This window comes from Oncorhynchus kisutch, linkage group LG13, assembly GCF_002021735.2.
Source record: "Oncorhynchus kisutch isolate 150728-3 linkage group LG13, Okis_V2, whole genome shotgun sequence".
In the NCBI taxonomy this organism is placed as follows: domain Eukaryota; kingdom Metazoa; phylum Chordata; class Actinopteri; order Salmoniformes; family Salmonidae; genus Oncorhynchus; species Oncorhynchus kisutch.
In genome coordinates, this window is record NC_034186.2 from 53,125,342 (window position 1) to 53,137,577 (window position 12,236).

The window sequence follows — 12,236 nt, forward strand, 5'->3', positions numbered from 1 at the left end:
CGCCCTATGGGACTCCCAATCACGGCCGGTTGTGATTCAGCCTGGAATCAAACCAGGGTCTGTAGTGACACCTCTAGTACTGAGATGCAATGCCTTAGACGGCTGTGTCACTCGAGAGCCACTCGTTGTTCCATGTAGTGAATCTGTTATTCAACGCATTTGTATGGGCAGTGAGACCAAAAATAATTTTTCATCAAACTATTTTATATATATTTTTTATACTGCAAGGGGTCATAAAATTCTAAATCCAATAGCTAAATGATCCTTGGTATGAACTTCTTAGAACAATTCCATATAGCTTAGTAGAAACCCCCAGCCACTTTTTAAACGTCATGGAATAATGGCCACTATTCTTCAGTCTGCAGTATGGTGTTTTGTAACATTGCAATTATGGTAACAAAGTTACCGGTAATTTACCAACGTTACCAGAATCTCCAGTAACTTTGGTATTTAACAGAAAATGTATGGAAATCTATTGTAACTTTGTTAATTTATACTTGAATAACAAAACAAAAAAATATATTCAAATATAGTATTAATTTGTTCTGTGTCCATATTGTCCATGGGTTTCTAGTAGATAGGCCATATGGTTAAAGAGAAAATAGCCCAATTAATGAAGAAAGACACATTTTCAATGAACTCTTTACAACACTCTACTGCCACCAGTTTGACGCCAAGACATTGACAACAAATACATTTTGTTGACATAGGCAATTTCCATGCAATTCCCATGAGCACCAACATGTGAAGTTCACAGGAGCATGTGAAATTGGGTTTCCAATGAAAGCAAAGAGTCTATATTTTTGAGAAATTAAGTCATATAAAGTACCAGTCAAAAGTTTGGACACGCCTACTCATTCAAGGGTTTTTCTTTCTTTGAATATTTTTTACATTGTAGAATAGTAGTGAAGACATCAGAACTATGGAATTATGTATTAACCAAAAAAGTGTCAAACAAATCCAAATATAATTTATATTTGAGATTCTTCAAAGTAGCCACTCTTTGCCTTGATGACAGTTTTGCACACTCTTGGCATTCTCTCAACCAGCTTCACCTGGAATGCTTTTCCAACAGTCTTGAAGGAGTTCCGACAAATGCTGAGCACATGTTGGCTGCTTTTCCTTCACTCTACCTTCCAACTCATCCCAAACCATCTCAATTTGGTTGAGATCAGGTGATTGTGGAGGCCAGGTCATCTGATGCAGCATTCCATCACTCTCCTTCTTAAATAGCCCTTACACAGCTTGGAGGTGTCATTGTCCTGTTGAAAATAAATGATAGTCCCACTAAGCGCACACCAGATGGGATGGCGTATCGCTGCAGAATGCTGTGGTAGCCATGCTGGTTAAGTGTGCCTTGAATTCTAAAGACATCACCAACAGTGTCACCAGCAAAGCACCACAGCACCTCCATGCTTCATGGTGGGAACCACACATGCAGAGATCATCCGTTTACCTACTCTGCGTCTCATAAAGACACGGCTGTTGGAACCCAAAATCTCATATTTGGACTCATCAGACCAAAGGACAGATTCCCACCAGTCTAATATCCATTGCTCGTGTTTCTTGGCCCAAGCAAATCTCTTATTATTATTGGTGTCCTTTAGTAGTGGTTTATTTGCATCAATTTGACCATGAAGTCCTGATTCACAGTCTCCTCCGAAAAGTTCATGTTGAGATGTGTCTGTTAGTTGAACTCTGTGAAGCATTTATTTGGGCTGCAATTTCTGAGGCTGATAACTCTAAAGAACTTATCCTCTGCAGCACAGGTAACTCCGGGTCTTCCTTTCCTGTGGTGGTTCTCATGAGAGCCAGTTTCATCATAGTGCTTGATGATTTTTGCGACTGCACTTGAAGAAACTTTCAATGTTCTTGACATTTTACGGATTGACTGACCTTCATGTATTAATGTAATGATGGACTGTCAGTTCTCTTTGCTTATTTGAAGCTGTTCTTGTCATAATATGGACTTGGTCTTTTTCCAAATAGGGCTATCTTCAGTATACCACCCATACCTTGTCACAACACAACTGATTGGCTCAAATGCAATAAGAAGGAAAGAAGTTCAATTGTGTTGGTTGTCTGTAGCTTATGCCTGCCCATACCATAACCCCAATGCCACCATGGGAAAGTCTGTTCACAGCAAACAGCTCGCCCACACAACGTCATACACGAGGTCTGTGGTTGTGAAGCAGGTTGGACGTACTGGCAAATTCTCTAAAGCGACGTTGTTGGCTCGTGGCAGAGAAATGTACATCCAATTATCTGGCAACAGCTCTGGCGGACATTCCTGCACTCAGCATGCCAATTGCATGCCCTCTCAGAACTTGAGACATCTGTGGCATTGTGTTGTGTGATAAAACTGCACATTTTAGAGTGGTCTTTTACTGTCCCTGGCACAAATCAAATCAAATCAAATCAAATTTATTTATATAGCCCTTCGTACATCAGCTGATATCTCAAAGTGCTGTACAGAAACCCAGCCTAAAACCCCAAACAGCAAGCAATGCAGGTGGAGAAGCACAAGATGCACCTATTTAAGGATCATGCTGTTTAATCAGCTTCTTGATATGCCACACCTGTCAGGTGGATTATCTTGGCAAAGGAAACATTTTCACTAACCTGGATGTAAACAAATGTTTGCACAAATTTGAGAGAAAAAAGCTTTTAGTGCCTATTGAACATTTCTGGGGTCATTTATTTCAGCTCATTAAACATGGGAGGAACACTTTACATGTTGCATTCTTATTTTTGTTCAGTGTACAAAATATTGTAGCAAACTTTAGGGCAGGTAAGTGAATCTGAGTTGCTAGCATTGCAGGCAAACACCTTACTCCTCCGTCAAAAGGCAAACAGCCCACAGATCGTACCAATGGGATTAACTCACTTAATCCGAGGATCAGCACAGTATTTTAATTCCTGTGCAATTAATACTGTGTAATTAATGGCCCTAACTGATTTGAATAAGAAACAGAATTCACCATGTCCAATTCCATTTAATTCAAAGCCTGTGTATGAATCTTATCCCATCTGCATGCTTAGCCTTCTAAAGCAATAGAGTACATTGCCGCAGTTTATGTGTTGCCCGATATACCTCGTTTTACACAAAATACATGTTCTTCACAAACTCACAAGGGCAGCAACCACTCTATCACATACTTCGAACGAACGTGTCTCGTGACACAGATGTTACAATAACGTGTGCGGGCATGCTCGGGACTTTTGCCCACATTTCTCTGCGTTGCATCAACATTCCGCCCCACCCCGAAGAAACAACCATCACTGTACGTAAAACAGGAAGCAAACGAGCCGTACATGTTTACGAAGAAGGTGAAAACAACGCCGAGCCGTGGAAGATAAAACGTTATGGTCCACGAGAAGAGAAACGTCACATCAAAATCACAGCCTCTTATGGTGGATGCATTTGATTCGATCTAAACGGAGAAGGGTATGTAAAAGACAGCCAAAAAAGAAACTCAAATGATAGTAAATTGTGGTTGTAGCAGCGCCCGTCCATGTGACTGATACATTGCAGCTCTGTTGACAGCTGTTTTGTTGCGCGGCATCAACCGATTTAGTATACATGTATGTTGTCTTTAGCCTATAAGAGCTTGTTAAGTTTCGACCTGCGTAAGAATGTCGAGGAATGTCGTGTTATGCATGAATTCAGTTGAATGTTTGACAAAGCGACACCATGCCTATTGTCAATACGAATATTTCTATAGCCTCACATAAGGCCTACAGAACAAAATGGGCTAGACTGTCACTATCGTTCGAATATCACGTTTTCCTCCAAGCAGTGCTCACACCAACTCTCAGTTGAATGTTATGCTAGGACTAGGTACCTTGGCCAGAACTATCTCATATTGGAATGGATGGAGAGAGCAGCCCACTCTGCGTAAAACAATACAATTATAAACAGGTCGCTGAGGAAGATGTAAACAATGCTAACACCATATAACCTACCTGTAGTCCACAATGAGATGCACTGTCTGGACCTGCTGTGTTATAATCAAATGCCTATTTTATTCTAGTTGGTGAGAGGTTAGTCACCTAACCAGGCCATTGTGGAACAGAAGAAAACATTTGACCCCAAAGCCATCCTCTCTTGATGTGCTGAGTTCTATAAATAAAAACACTTGCACACTAGTGGGTTCAAACTGGACACAGATGGGCGCACAGTGCACTTTTGGGACTATTTCCAAAATATATTTCAAAAACGATTTGAGGCCAGGTTTAAACTGACAGACTTATGTCATCGACATGTATCCTCTTCTATGTGCTGTTTTCAAAGAAGGCATCTGGTAGTAGCAAATTAACAAAACACTAACCCCCAACTTAATCGGGGAAAAAAAGGAATCTGTAAGATCGTTGTATTGTGCTCAATGTACGTTGCACACTCTGTTGTAGTTTTGAACAGAATCGACAGGAAAGTGATAGTTCTAGATTTTCTACTGAATTACAAGGTTATTGGAAGAGATTCCATAATATATTAGAGGTGTTGACTCAGTCAGACACAAATGCTCAGCTGTTTGTTTAACAGTCACATGTCTTGGCGCTTTAACGTTCCTTCATTTGCCTTTCACAAAGCACTCCTTCTTGCACCTGACACACTGCGTGAACACGGTTTTGAGTGTGTCTATTGGCAATCAATCAAATGTATTTATAAAGCCCTTTTATATTGGCTATAACCCTCAGCTTGTGCTGATATAAGTTGGGGTGTTTTGTGACTATTCATAGTATTTTGGTTTGCTGCTGTAGAGACCCAGGGGAATGGCGTTGATACACAGGAAACCAGCTCAACAGTAAAGTCTTCTAGTTCTTTCCACAAGCTGGTCCATATTAGACATGCATATATCGGGGAATGAAGTAGCTTACAGATGCAATGAAAGACTTGAAATGTGTGTTAATGTGTGTGTGTTTATGTTGTCCTGTGTGGGATAGAACACGGAAGTGTATTTGTGTGTATGTTAGAGAGACTCCTGTTTGCATGTCTAATGTGTATGCGTACGCGTCTGCATGTGCATGCCTGTGCAAGTAGATGAATCACCAAGATAACTTCTGTCCTCTCACTCTCACCAACTTCCTCCCTTCTGTCTTATCTCACTTCCTCTCATGTCTGCACCAGTTGGTGTTGCTTTCGGGCATTTCTCTGCTGTGAAGGTCCTCTAGAAATCACATTTTATAGTCTTCAGTGTTTGGTTCTTCTGCCCAGGGTCTGGGAGAGACTGTGTGGCAGTATGAGAGCTAAGTGATGGATGTGCTGCTGCCAGGAACTGGATTTATCACAGGTCATATGGAGTATCAAGACCAGATGTTATGGACCTGAGAAGAACTGCCCAAACTTCCGACTGTAAAAGACACAGCTGTCCGCATCTATGATTCAGTGCTGACGGAATGGGCCTAAAGCAAAGCTTGGTTCTGCCACTAATGATGGGCTTGCTGTGTCAAACAGGACCACAGTGATGCTGCAATGGGGTCTATACTGGCATTTCTGCTAATCTTGGACCGTGGTGCGACCATGGCGTTTAATGGTCATCCTTTCTGTGAACTTCTAAAATGACAAAAACGTCTTGAAGCCCAGTGAACAGGGGAGTAGGACAGTGCCTTGCCCACAAATATGACATTCAAAACACTCACACAGGCATTCAAACACTCACAAATCTCTCTTCCCAGAGCTTGAGGGAGCAGTGGGTAGAGAGCAAAGGAAGGATGGAGAGATATTTAAACAATATCCTTTCTCTTCACAGAGATTGAGAGAGATGAGTATAGAGGGAAAAGGAAGAAGTGAAAGGGGAGAACATCAATTGATAGGGATAGAGAAACCTGAGCCTCTCTTCCTAGTAAAGTTTTCTTCCATCCAACTCTGTGTCCAGGTTCATGTTCATTAGACACTAAACGCAATACAAATGTACTGAAACAAGGAAGGGATAACATGGACTTGTCCAATAAAAAAAGAATTAAAACGTTTTCTGTTGCAAAAAAAAACGTTATGTTGTGTGCCCGCACGAACATGACCTTCATTGCTGTACACCAGATGCTCTCTCCAAGGACAGTAGTTGACCTCTGACTAGAGGTCGACCGATTTATCGGAATGGCCGATTAATTAGGGCCGATTTCTAGTTTTCATAACAATCGGAAATCGGTATAATTGGATGACAATTTTGCAGATTTTTTTTATTTTTATATATTTTTATATATTTTTTTTACGCCTTTATTTATCTAGGCAAGTCAGTTAAGAACACATTCTTATGTTCAATGATGGCCTAGGAACGGTGGGTAAACTGCCTTGTTCAGGGGCAGAACGATTTTTACCTTGTCAGCTCTGGGATTCAATCTTGCAACCTTACGGTTAACTAGTCCAATGCTCTAACAACCTGCCTCTCAATGCACTCCATGAGGAGCCTGCCTGTTACGCGAATGCAGTAGAGTCCAAGGTAAGTTGCTAGCTAGCATTAAACGTATCTTATAAAAAAACAATCAATCATAATCACTAGTTAACTACACATGGTTGATAATATTACTAGTTTATATAGCGTGTACTGCGTTGCATATAATCGATGCAACGCTGGGGGATGATTTAACAAAAGCGCATTTGCGAAAAAAGCACAATCATTGCACGACTGTACCTAACCATAAACACCAATGCCTTTCTTAAAATCAATACACAGAAGTATATATTTTTAAACCTGCATATATAGCTAAAAGAAATCCAGGTTAGCAGGCAATATATTAACCAGGTGAAATTGTGTCACTTCTCTTGCGTTCATTGCATGCAGAGTCAGGGTATTTGCAACAGTTTGGGCCGCCTGGCTCATTGCGAACTAATTTGCCAGAATATTACGTAATTATGACATAACATTGAAGGTTGTGCAATGTAACAGGAATATTTAGACTTCGGGATGCCAACCGTTAGATAAAATACCGTACGGTTCCGTATTTCACTGAAATAAAAAACATTTTGTTTTCGAAATGATCGTTTCTGGATTCGACCATATTAATGACCTAAGGCTCGTATTTCTGTGTGTCATTATGTTATAATTAAGTCTATGATTTGATAGAGCAGTCTGACTGAGCGATAGTAGGCGGCAGCAGACTCGTAAGCATTCATTCAAACATCACTTTTGTGCGTTTTGCCAGCAGCTCTTCGCAAGCACAGCGTTGTTTATGACTTCAAGCCTATCAGCCTAATGGCTGGTGTAACCGATGTCAAATGGCTAGCTAGTTAGCGGGGTGTGCGCTAATTGAGTTTCAAAAGTCACTCGCTCTGAGACTTGGAGTAGTTATTCCCCTTGCTCTGCAAGGGCCACGGCTTTTATGGAGCAATGGGTAACGCTGCTTCGAGTGTGGCTGTTGTCGATGTGTTCCTGGTTCGAGGCCAGGTAGGGGCGAGGAGAGGGACGGAAGCTATACTGTTACACTGGCAATACTAAAGTGCCTATAAAAACATCCAATAGTCAAAGGTTAATGAAATACAAATGTTATAGAGAGAAATAGTCCTATAAATACTATATTAACTACAACCTAAAACCTCTTACCTTGGAATATAAGTCTCATGTTAAAAAGAACCACCAATTTTCATATGTTCACATGCAGAGCAAGGGGAACAACTACTAGAAGGCCCAGAGCGAGTGACGTTTGAAACGCTATTAGCGCGCGCTAACTAGCTAGCCATTTCACTTCGGTTACACCAGCCTCATCTCGGGAGTTGATAGGCTTGAAGTCATAAACAGCGCAATGCTTGACGCACAACGAAGAGCTTCTGGCAAAATGCATGAAAGTGCTGATTGAATGAATATTTACGTGCCTGCTTCTGCCTACCATCGCTCAGTCAGATACTTGTATGCTTGTATGATTAGTCAGATTATATGCAACGCAGGACACGCTAGCTAATATCAAGTAATATCATCAACCATGTGTAGTTAACTAGTGATTATGATTGATTGATTGTTTTTTATGAGATACGTTTAATGCTAGCTAGCAACTTACCTTGGCTTACTTCATTCGCATAACAGGCAGTCTCCTTGTAGAGTGCAACGAGAGAGAGGCAGGTCGTTATTGCGTTGGACTAGTTAACTGTAGGGTTGCAAGATTGGATCCCCCGAGCTGACAATGTGAAAATCTGTCGTTCTGCCCCTGAACGAGGAAGTTAACCCACTGTTCCTAGGCCGTCATTGAAAATAAGAATGTGTTCTGAACTGACTTACCTAGTTAAATCAAGGTATAAAACATTTGTAAAAAATCGGCAAATCGGCGCCCAAAAATACCGATTTCCGATTTGTTCTGAAATCTTGAATTCGGCCCTAATTAATCGGCCATTCCGATTAATCAGTCGATCTCTAGTATTATATTAAGTTAAAATAAGTGTTCATTCAGTATTGTTGTAATTGTCAATGTATCGGCTTTTTTGGCCCTCCAATAATCGGTATCGGCGTTGAAAAATAATAATCGGTCGACCTCTACCTCTGACCCTGGCTCTAGTGTCACTACCGGGGACTTAGTATCACTGAGTATCTCCAAGTGGGTTACATAAGCCCTTGGGTAACCAAGGGCACCTGGAGGGTTAAATGAAGCACTTGTCCACCATCCACAAGGATGTCTGTATATTATCTCATTTTCCATGGATACATACACACCAGCCCCACACGTTCCTGGCACATATGGATCCATTATCTGATATAATGACAGGAAGTCTGTGTGTGTGTGTGTGTGTGTGAGAGAGACCGAGATGATGAGTGAGTGTATTGGTTTGCATTCAGCACCATGGAGAGGGCAGTGTTTCTCGCCCCTACTAAGACCACACACAGCTGGGAGATGCTACTGGTACTCCTTCTGGGAGTTTATCATTGTGGCTAGTTAACACTGATGATATGAGGACTTAGAGGGAGTGAGTCATGGGACACTTATACCCTGATATCTTAAAATGATATCTTAGTCTCATGGAAAAACTGCTCAGCACGACTGTGAATTGTTTGCTTGTCTTTCCCAATCTCCGGGGCTAACTCCAAATAGTGTCTACTTCACTCGGTGTGCTCGCTGACCTTGTGTTTGGTACAGTGACCAGAATAACGTGTCAAAGAGGAGGATTCCCATGCAGGCTAAATAGAAACTCAAATGTTTAGAATACCATTTTAGGTTTGTTGTTCTCTGAGCCTGTAAAGTGTATACACCCAATTATGTGAACAAGAATATGTGTTTGTTCTGTCAAACTTGAGAAGTGTATCGCATTGTGTCTTGGATTTATTGTGCCCGCTGTTTGTATTACAGGGTAATCCATAGTTCCTTCTGTCAGCAATCATAAATAACTGTTTATCCCTAAAGGGCAATTTATGTTGCAGGAAAGTGATATCTGTTTCAGTCTCGCAGGTTGGGAAGCAGAATAAATGAATACTTATTTATCCATTTCTCACTGTAGAGAAGGAAGATAGCTTTTTCTGTTGATACTTAAAACCATCACTCTCGGATAGAGATATGGAGGTATGGCTCATGAATTGAGCTGTGATGCCTTTTATCTCCAAGTTGGTACATGTTAAAAATGATGGGCTCTCCACTCTTACGCTATGGGTGAGCAGTCATTTACATCCTCCCTGGATAGAGCATGAACAGAATTTAAACAAACCCCCAGTTTCTTATGGGACTAGTATTAAATAAATAAAAACATTATCTACTAGCTATAAAACAAAATACCAGCTGACAGTAGATGGGCAACCAAGTCAGAAGGCAGTATGTTGATGTGAGGGAAAGTGTATGAGGTATTTTGTAATGAATTAAGCCTCTCAGCCAGACCAAATCAATATATTTTTATTTGATTTTCACAGTATTTGAGTCTCATGGTCCTAGGTAACAGACAGCAGCAGAGCAATCACACAAGCAGAAGTTAATCAGAGGGAATATAGATAATTGCTCATATGCATTGATTGATGGCTCTGAGTGCTGCAGTACTGCGAGTGCTGGCCTATGTGAGGAAGGTTGTCCTATAATTAGCATGCCTCCCTGGTGCTGTATCTCCCATACAACCTTCAAATAGAATCGGCAAGGTTCATATCCCCAGAGGGGTGTGTGTGAGAGTGTGTGTGTGTGTGTGTGTGTGAGAGAGTAAGACCTATATGGTTCTCCCTTATCATCCTCATCCACTGTGCCCCCCCCCCCCCCCCCCATTGATTTGCAAAGTGTTTGAGTCATAGAATCTTAGAGGCCTATGTGCAAAAAGGCAAGGAGTCGGATTGGAGGCGGCTGTGTAGAAGTTTAATTACAGCATGGATTTTTTTGGGGTGAGGGGGAAACCTCATCTCATCTGTATCCTCTCACCACTCTTTGTGACATAGATATTCTCTGAATGTTATTTTGGTTTCCCAGAATCTTGCGGATAATACGTTCAGAGTTTCTCACACTCACAACCTTGGGAAGAATGTTAACACATTGTCAGTGTGGTTACTGGAAAAGTGGTCTTGTTCACAGGCAAAGCCATGAACACATTTAAATCTTTCTAGTCTGGAGAAAGATGGCAAAGCGTATTGAAGGGTCGGCGTCTTACTTTGGTTTGCTTGTCTTTGTCAATTCGTTTTCCGCTTTTACGTTTTCATCTAGCATAGTTGTTTGTTTTTCTTGGTTATACAGTGGGGCAAAAAAGTATTTAGTCAGCCACCAATTGTGCAAGTTCTCCCACTTAAAAAGATTAGAGGCCTGTAATTTATCATAGGTACACTTCAACTATGACAGACAAAATGAGATTTTTTTTCTCTCCAGAAAATCACATTGTAGGATTTTTTTTAATGAATTTATTTTCAAATTATGGTGGAAACTAAGTATTTGGTCAATAACAAAAGTTTATCTCAATACTTTGTTTATATTCCCTTTGTTGGCAATGACAGAGGTCAAACGTTTTCTGTAAGTTTTCACACACTGTTGGTGGTATTTTGGCCCATTCCTCCATGCAGATCTCTAGAGCAGTGATGTTTTGGGGCTGTTGCTGGGCAACACAGACTTTCAACTCCCTCCAAAGATTTTCTATGGGGTTGAGATCTGGAAACTGGCTAGGCCACACCAGGACCTTGTCATGCTGACAGACCCAGCCACGTTTCATCTTCAATGCCCTTGCTGATGGAAGGAGGTTTTCACTCAATCTCACATTACATGGACCCATTCATTCTTTCCTTTACACGGATCACTCGTCCTGGTCCCTTTGCAGAAAAACAGCCCCCAAAGCATGATGTTTCCACCCCCATGCTTCACACTAGGTATGGTGTTCTTTGGATGCAACTCAGCATTCTTTATCCTCCAAACACGACGAGTTGAGTTTTTACCAAAAAGTTATATTTTGGTTTCATCTGACCATATGACATTCTCCCAATCTTCTTCTGGATCATCCAAATGCTCTCCAGCAAACTTCAGACGGGCCTGGACATGTACTGGCTTAAGCAGGGGGACACGTCTGGCACTGCAGGATTTGAGTCCCTGGCGGCATAGTGTGTTACTGATGGTAGGCTTTGTTACTTTGGTCCCAGCTCTCTGCAGGTCATTCACTAGGTCCCCCCCGTGTGGTTCTGGGATTTTTACTCACCGTTCTTGTGATCATTTTGACCCCACGGGGTGAGATCTTGCGTGGAGCCCCAGATCGAGGGAGATTATCAGTGGTCTTGTATGTCTTCCATTTCCTAATAATTGCTCCCACAGTTGATTTCTTCAAACCAAGCTGCTTACCTATTGCAGATTCAGTCTTCCCAGCCTGGTGCAGGTCTACAATTTTGTTTCTGGTGTCCTTTGACAGCTCTTTGGTCTTGGCCATAGTGGAGTTTGGAGTGTGACTGTTTGAGGTGGTGGACAGGTGTCTTTTATACTGAAAACAAGTTCAAACAGGTGCCATTAATACAGGTAACGAGTGGAGGACAGAGGAGCCTCTTAAAGAAGAAGTTACAGGTCTGTGAGAGCCAGAAATCTTGCTTGTTTGTAGGTGACCAAATACTTATTTTCCACCATAATTTGCAAATTCATTAAAAATCCTACAATGTGATTTTCTTTCTTCTCCTTTTGTCTGTCATAGTGGAAGTGTACCTATGATGAAAATTACAGGCCTCATCTTTTTAAGTGGGAGAACTTGCACAATTGGTGGCTGACTGAATACTTTTTTGCCCCACTGTAGCTACTGAAGTACGTAACCATGCTTACATGATTGAGCCCTCTCACACCAGAGAATGTTGCTTTAAGAAAGGATTAGAACTTGTTTCAGGACCTTGCTC

At 41.4% G+C, this 12,236-nt stretch overlaps 1 protein-coding gene across 14 annotated transcripts in view; it reads left to right on the top strand.

The window, feature by feature from the left end:
* The first annotated feature begins 3,165 nt into the window (after positions 1-3,165).
* The window catches only part of LOC109902195 (myelin basic protein), a 73,765-nt gene continuing 64,694 nt past the window's right edge, over positions 3,166-12,236 (top strand). For 9 of the 14 annotated variants that reach the window (XM_031786545.1, XM_031786538.1, XM_031786547.1 and 6 more), the window contains exon 1: positions 3,166-3,448. The gene's annotated coding sequence lies outside the window, so the exon portion shown is untranslated. The remainder of the gene's footprint in view (positions 3,449-12,236) is intronic. The other 5 variants (XM_031786540.1, XM_031786539.1, XM_031786542.1 and 2 more) reach the window with 2 other exon arrangements.